This window comes from Bombus vosnesenskii, unplaced genomic scaffold, assembly GCF_011952255.1.
Source record: "Bombus vosnesenskii isolate JDL3184/JDL3185 unplaced genomic scaffold, Bvos_JDL3184-5_v1.1 scf7180000014177, whole genome shotgun sequence".
NCBI classification, from domain to species: Eukaryota; Metazoa; Arthropoda; class Insecta; order Hymenoptera; family Apidae; genus Bombus; species Bombus vosnesenskii.
The window spans coordinates 1-7,378 of NW_022883394.1; the positions used below are offsets into that span (position 1 = coordinate 1).

At 46.7% G+C, this 7,378-nt stretch overlaps 1 pseudogene; it reads right to left on the reverse strand.

Moving 5' to 3' along the window:
- Positions 1 to 3,204: 3,204 nt before the first annotated feature.
- On the reverse strand, positions 3,205 to 4,566 carry LOC117239774 (annotated as a pseudogene).
- Between the last annotated feature and the right edge of the window lie 2,812 nt (positions 4,567 to 7,378).

A 7,378-nucleotide genomic window follows, 5' to 3' on the forward strand; every position in this document is an offset into this window, starting at 1 on the left:
GCTCCAACGACCGCTTCTCATCCACTCTCATCCACTCCGATCTACCGACCTTCCCGTCCTTCTCTCCTCCGCCCTCTCCTGCGCCACTCTACGCTCCCGTCTGCGTTTCGGTCTACATGGTGGCCAAGCCTCGGCCGAAATCTAGGCCACCATGTACCGCATACGATACTATCGTATCATCGTCGTCGTCGGATCACCGAGAAAGCAGGCTGCTGTCGCGCACAGACACGCTACGATGCACAGCGTTGCCCTCTTCTCTCTGCGAACGCTGACACCGCGTCGTACCGCTGTTGCACGCGTGTCTGCCAACTCGTGCGAAAGCCGGGTACCAAGCACAGACGTGGCGCGAATCGTACGCCGTGCTCGAAACGCCGAGCGAAACCAGGTTTCGTCGGAGCTCGCCGCCGCTTCCTACTTTGGATGGAAATTTCCGCCGGGTCCACCAGGTTCGAGCGTCGAGCCGAGAAACGAAAACGCGGCACGCTCCATACGAAAGAATCGGATGTACGCGAGAACGTAAACGAAAGGATCTGCTCTCCCGGGAACGAGCACGGCGACTTTCTTCGGAAATTTACAATTTTGATGCGCGGCGTTGCCTAGCGAAGCGATCACGGTGTCGGTGTTCGAGGCGGGCTTTCTCCGTCTTCCGCTCGTATTCCGCGCTCGCGATCGTTCACGGTCCGTCGACCACGTCCGCGAAACTCCCTCGCCACCGCTGTTCGCTTCTCGCGAACGTCCGCGTGCGCGCCCCTTCTTTTCGCAACGTTCCGAACGTCCCGTGCTGTCGCAAAATTACCTCGTTGCAAAAAGACACCGAGTTTTATCGCGACCAGCGGCAGAACGAAGGAACCGATCCGCCGCGGTGCCTACGTGCTCTGGACGCCGTTAGCGAGCGCTCGCGCGGGCCTGCGTTGTTGTGAATATAATAGGACGAAGAATCTTATTCGATTTAATTTCGCGATGCTAAAGCAAACCGTGTTTCTTCGTCGAAGAAACGCTCGCGGTGCAGAGCAAACAAATTTTCACCAACTTGGATGTTTTCCCCTTATTTTTCCTTTTTTCTCCCCGAGGGACCATTCGTCGAGAAGACAGCAAGCAACGGCTGTTCATTTTCGCGAATCCAGCGAGGATAATTACGGATAAAATCTTGAGAAACAGTCGCTAAAAAATGACCGGTCCCAAAGGGGGGAAGGATAGAACGGGAAAACGGATGTACGGGCACGCTAGCGGCCACGGTTTCACATAAATCACCGGAGGTGAAAGAGCGGGAGCAATCGGGCCGAATATCGTATTTAGCTCTATCCGGCAAAGATTTATTTACGAAGTCGAGCTAACCACCGACGATACGTTTCCTTAAATCGCAGTGCCGCGTGGATACAAGCCTCCCGTTCCACGATCTGCCACTCCGTGTTCGCGCAGAAAGCGTAGAAAGCGTAGAAAGCGTAGAAAGCGAAGTTTGAAAAATTCGCGCATCTTTGGCGAACGGCGAAACGAACGTGCGGTCGCGGAAAAGAAAACTATTAAAGGAACGAACGAGTAGGTGGATGGGCGAGCAGAAGAACGGGTAGAGAGAGAGAGAGAGAGAGACAGAACGAACGAATAAATTAACGTTTCGAAGACAACGGGACGAAGACAATGGAACGAAGAGAGTCATCGGGATGTTTGAAACGCTGCGAGGATCTCTGAACTATTTCGCTTCTAACGAGTGAAAGGAAAGGAGAAGAAGCTTGCGCGCTAACTAGACGAGAGAAACGATTGCAACTTTCACGCTAAATAGGAAACGATTTTGCCTAGAATCGCAAACGAACACCGTTTCGATCCTTTAACGGGGGTTGTATCGATCGCGCGACCTGACACCTGCGACTTCAATGGCGAGAAACGAGAAGAGTTGGAGCAACTGCTCCACGAAATTTTTGTAATTCTCGTTTCCAGCGTCTAAATACGCGCGACGGTGCACAACGAAGCGTGCAGGAAGAAAGCCGACAGACGGAATCGCGTCCCCCTTCCGTTTCGAAATACAGCGGTGGCGGTAGAAACGTAACGGCGAGGCAGAAACTGTCGACGAAAGCGCGAAAGATCGCGTCTGATTTTTTCGACGAGCGACGCCTCTCTCTCTCTCTCTCTTTCTTTCTCTTCGCTTGGATTTTACGATGCGCCCGCGCCCTCTTCTCTCTGTCTGTCGAGAGAAGCGGGGGCAGAGAGACCGCGCTAAGTCACCTGTAATTTCCGGCCGAGAAATAGCGGGTGGCGCCGCCCATCTTCCGCGAACGGCTTCTTAAGTCTTCTTGACCGTGGCGAGATTTTTCGGACCGCTGGTTGCTTATTTACGATGACGATCGAACTCGTTAACGCACCGAGCACACCGTACACGCCACTAGAATTCCAAATGGCCGCTCTCCGCGGAGCAAGTTAAGCTTTATCGAGCCCGATTGAACTTTGTAGTCGCTCGTGCTCGTCTTTCGTAGCCTGTCTCTCGCGGTGGGTAAATACCGCCCTTACGATCTCTTTCCTTCTCCCGTGTACGCGGCTACGCGATAAATTTGATATTTCGTAGTAGAGCAGCGCCGATCGCGAATAGTAGCGAAGCTTTATCGCTTGCGAATGAACATCGTCGAATATTTCGGCGTAATACGGTGGCAAGATTTTTCGGCTAATATTCGACGGAAGAAGGAGATGAGACGGATCTAGCACTTGCCAGCTTATTCGACCAATTCGAATCGTATCCGACAAAGGAGATGACCATCGCAATCGACTCCCCGAAAGATACGCAGATGGGAGAAGGCCGAACCCAGTTCTTTACGTTCTTTCGTCTTTAAACGAAAGTTGTCTGAAAGTGATTAGGTTTCTCGTCGTTTAAAGATTCGAGGCCCCTCGCTAGAAAAACGAATTGAACGCGAATGACACCGTTCGAAAGATTCGTCTTTACGAGGCAAGAAACGCCTGGCGTCGGTTTACAAGGATATCGAACTGCGTCAATTATCGTCGGTGTGTCCAGAGGAGCGAAGGTATTTACCGGGCTAGTTGGAGATTCCTCGGTATATGTATTATTGAGCGATCTACGGGTTGATCTGGGACCCAAGGCGATATTGTCGGTATGATTAGGAACGTCAAGGTGCGTTCGTATGTGCCGTCGATGGAGGTGATCGTGGCCGTGATGTAACGTTTCGAGGTTGTCGATAACGTGTTGAGTGTGCCGATTGGGATCTAACGTTTCCGTTGGTTAAGTTTTAGCGAATCAGCGAGTTTTTCGGTGATAAAGTTCATGCTAGAGCCGGTGTCTAGCAGAGCTCTACAACGGAATGGTTGAACTTTATTGTTCAATACGTTGACCTGCGCTGTGACTAACAAATCGTGCTGCAGTGGTTCAGAAGGAAGCGAGGTCAATGAGTCCGTTTTCTGTGGTTCGGACCCTAACAAGGTCGTTTGATGACGTCGTTGTTTTCCTTGTCGTCTAGGACTGGACGATATATTTGATCCCGATGCCGTCGTTCGCGATAACCGAGATTCACGTTTCGGTGATGTTCGCGGAGACGATCGGGGAGACGTGGATGCGCGTCTCGAACGATGTGACGATCGCGGGGTCGGTGAACTAGGCGAAGATCGACCGTTGGGTGATCGATCGCTCGATGATCGGCTTACACGTGGTCGTGATTTGCTATGACCATGGTCTTGATGTAGGTATGTATGGTGTCGCTGCCTGCAGATGCGACATGAACCGGCGGAGCAATGAGTAATAGCGTGTCCCTTACCTAAACAATTGGTACATAGAGACGCCCTCTTGGCGATTTCAAGGCGTTTTTTAGGCGACTTCGCTTTGAAGACGTCACAATTCCATAATTCGTGTTGTCCTTGACAATTCGGACACACCAACGTATTATGTGTAGTTGTGAATGCGTAACTTCGCGGTGCGTTCGATCGCTGACGTTTGTGTTGATCGGGCTCTCATTTTATCACGGTTGATGCTGAACTTGTCCTGTCGCCGTTCGTCCGTGTTTTCAGAAAGTCTACCAGATGCGTATATGACGGCATTTTCTCGTCCGGCAATGTGCGCTGCCATTTGCGAATGATGGCTGAGGGTAGCTTCGATGTGAATAATTTTATAAGAGCGACATTTGAGGTAACTGGTTCACCGAGTTTTTCTAACGCTTGGAGGTTTACCTTGACCGTCTCAAGAAAATCATCTATCGCTTCGGGTGTCTCTTTGGTTATTTTCGGATAGTCAAAAATCAAGTCCTAGTGGCGCATGCAGACTTGACTGTGGCAGTCGAATTTTTCCTTCAGAACGTCAATAGCGATCGAATGATTTAACTCGGTGACATCTAACGATTGTATGCTTCGCGCGGCCTTTCCGGTCAAAGAGGATCGTAGGTAGTGGGATTTCTGCACGGGTGTAAGTCGCTCGCTTCGATCGATAGTGGATAAGAAGGAGTCGTAAAATGAATGCCAATTTTCGATGGTACCGTCGAAAGTAGGCAGGTGAATTTCAGGGCAGTTTAATTGATGTCGGCTCGGCGACATTAGATGACTCGCAGCCTTGTGATTTCGACGACGATGCTGGTGTATCATCCATGAGAGTGTGTATTCGTATTACCAGATTGTAATATGTGTCGGTTACTTGGGAAACGCGCGCGTCGTCTATCTCCCCTAAATCTTCTAATTCTCTTGTAACAATCGATATTGTTTCCACGTGTCGTCGAGTAGTGTCGTATAGGCCGTTAAATGGGCCTTATTCGGTTGTCTAGATTTTTCGTATTCATCGAGTCGTTTCGATAGAAAGGTAAATCGACCGATTTGAAAGCCTCGTCTCCGATGCAAGGAGGTAAGTTTCTCTGTGTTTTCCATTGGTATAGCAGATTGTGAAAAGAATGCAGTGAACGAGCTTACCTTGTGGTTGCGAGTTTAAATGTTACTCGTCACCGTGTGTGTCTCGTTTAATGTGTAAGACGTGTTCTTACTGAAGTCGACCCTCTAGTTGTTGGCGTGAGGCTGCGTGGTTGCGTTCTTGCGTTTTCAAGAGGGTTATGCCTCTTCAAAACTGATGGTCCCTGGCGCTACTGACTTCACTGGAGTGGTAACGCTTCTGCTGCCGTTTCTATTGGATTCACGTGGCACTGTATGGTAGTGGATGTCACTGGCGTGCACTTTTCACTTGCCACTGTATCCGGCTCGAAGGACCAAATGTTACGACCGTTCGCGGAGAGACGCGGTCGTTAGGAAAACGCTTCAGCGAGAGGCGTAAATATTCGCTACGATTATGTTAATCAACGCCGCGAAATAGTCGTTCCCCTGTTTCGGTTAAGATAACAGAGGTCGTTTAATGAATGTAACACTGTATTAACAGGTTTACATAGAATAATATATTTTACAATAATATGATGATTATATTACAGAAATTTGACTCGACTTTGCGGACTCTCTAGATAAATTCGTTTGCTCGTCAGATTTGTCGAAGTGTCACGTTTGACTCGGCAGAAGGAACTGATCGCCCTTCGATTATTCCTTTGTCTCATTTGGAAGACGACCCCCACTATGCTCGGGTCACGCCACCGCTCGCGCCTATGATCACGTATACCTCTTCTTGTGTGAAAATCGTAACGGTCAAAAATCGACGTTTCTAGAGCTCGCTGCTTGGCGACAACTATGCTCTCGTCGATACATTGTATATGATCCGGCGGGCAGATAAGATGGTCCGCCTGCGACGTTGTAGGACCGCGAGCGACGGTTAGAAAATACAGCCTGTGGTGAGACTCGTGGCGTAACATCCTGCATATAAAATTGTTACCTTTATCCAATGCATACCACCTCTCCCCTCCTCTTTAAAAATATGACCTTTATGAACTTAATGTCTCCCAAAAACGTATTTAGCAGAAAGGATTCGACATCTATAACGATCCAATTAGAAACCTTTTCTAGAGACCATTAGAAACGCGTTCTCTATCCAATCCTGGCTGAAACATAATTACTCGCACCCCCAGTAACCCACCTCTAAGTCATTCCAATCAACGTACCATGCAAACACGAATCCAACGCGTTCCAGGAATACAAACAACTGCCTGTAGCTGTTTAGCTGTACGCGACGAGTATAATTATTTCGGGTACTCCTCCAGTACAAAACAGACACCCAAACGACATTATTTCAACACAAAAATATTTAAAACAATAGTTATAAAAGCATGATACTTAATACCGCGCTTGACATCAGGTATAATAAAAATAAATTTCTTCAAAAAAATTTCAAGTTAAATCTTAAGCTTTTGTAATTATATCAAACTTGTTCAATTGACAATGAGCAATTTCCATCGTGTTTTGACAACTGACTCATCGTTGATGTATTTCCTCGGAATTGAAAAAGGAATGTGCATAATTTTGTCCTCCGTCAACACTCAAAATATTATCTGCATGCTATACTCAGGGATTCAATTTTATATTACGTTGCCTCATGTTCCATCACTGCTTTCCTACTATCAGTCACTTGAACGGTAATATAAACCAGTCTTCTATTTCCTATACTATTCTGCATACCATTTATCAGGAACAATACATTTTATTTGTTAATCTAATTAGATGCGAAGTTCCTCATTTGTCCTAATATCAATCAATGAATAAGTGAATTGAAATCTGTGAAAATAATGTAAAATCGGAAAATAAGGATAGAAATCTTTTCCCGATTACTTACAATTTATTAATATTAAATTGAATATACAAATATAAATTGGACAGGAAACGATATTTATTTAACGGAAACTAAATGCAATACTCGCATCTATATCAAATAACTTTACAGTTATTTTACCACTCTCGTCACAACGAATCTAACACACACACACTCTCTCTCTCTCTCTCTAACAACTCTATCAATTCTCACGACTCTACTCTTCGACGACTCGATACCTCTAACGACTCTACTCTTCGACGACTCAATTAGCTCTGATTCTCGCAACACGCACACTTTTCGATTCGCCTTGCGTAGCGAAACCGTCCTTCTTCTAACGTTGTCTATTGTTTCCCTCATACCTATGTAAGAACTACCAACTACGTGCCTTTAGTCACGTAGGCACTCTTAAATGTAAACGAAGCACAGAAACACGACGTACACGGTTTTTCTATTTTCAACTGATTTCTAATTCGAATTACTTTACGATATTACAATAAGTATCTAGTAATACGACTTCCGAACCGACGTAATTATTGCAATGATTGTTAAATTTCAAAACAATTTCCTATCCATGTTAAACATATTACGTATATGTGCATGTCTAGTATTTCGATTAGTTGCTCTACTTGCGGTAGTTCGCCATTCTGGATCATCTAGACTCAACAAAGATGCATTCAATTTACTCCATACCTTAAAAAGCTCTGTAGCGGCACAAGAGTTAGA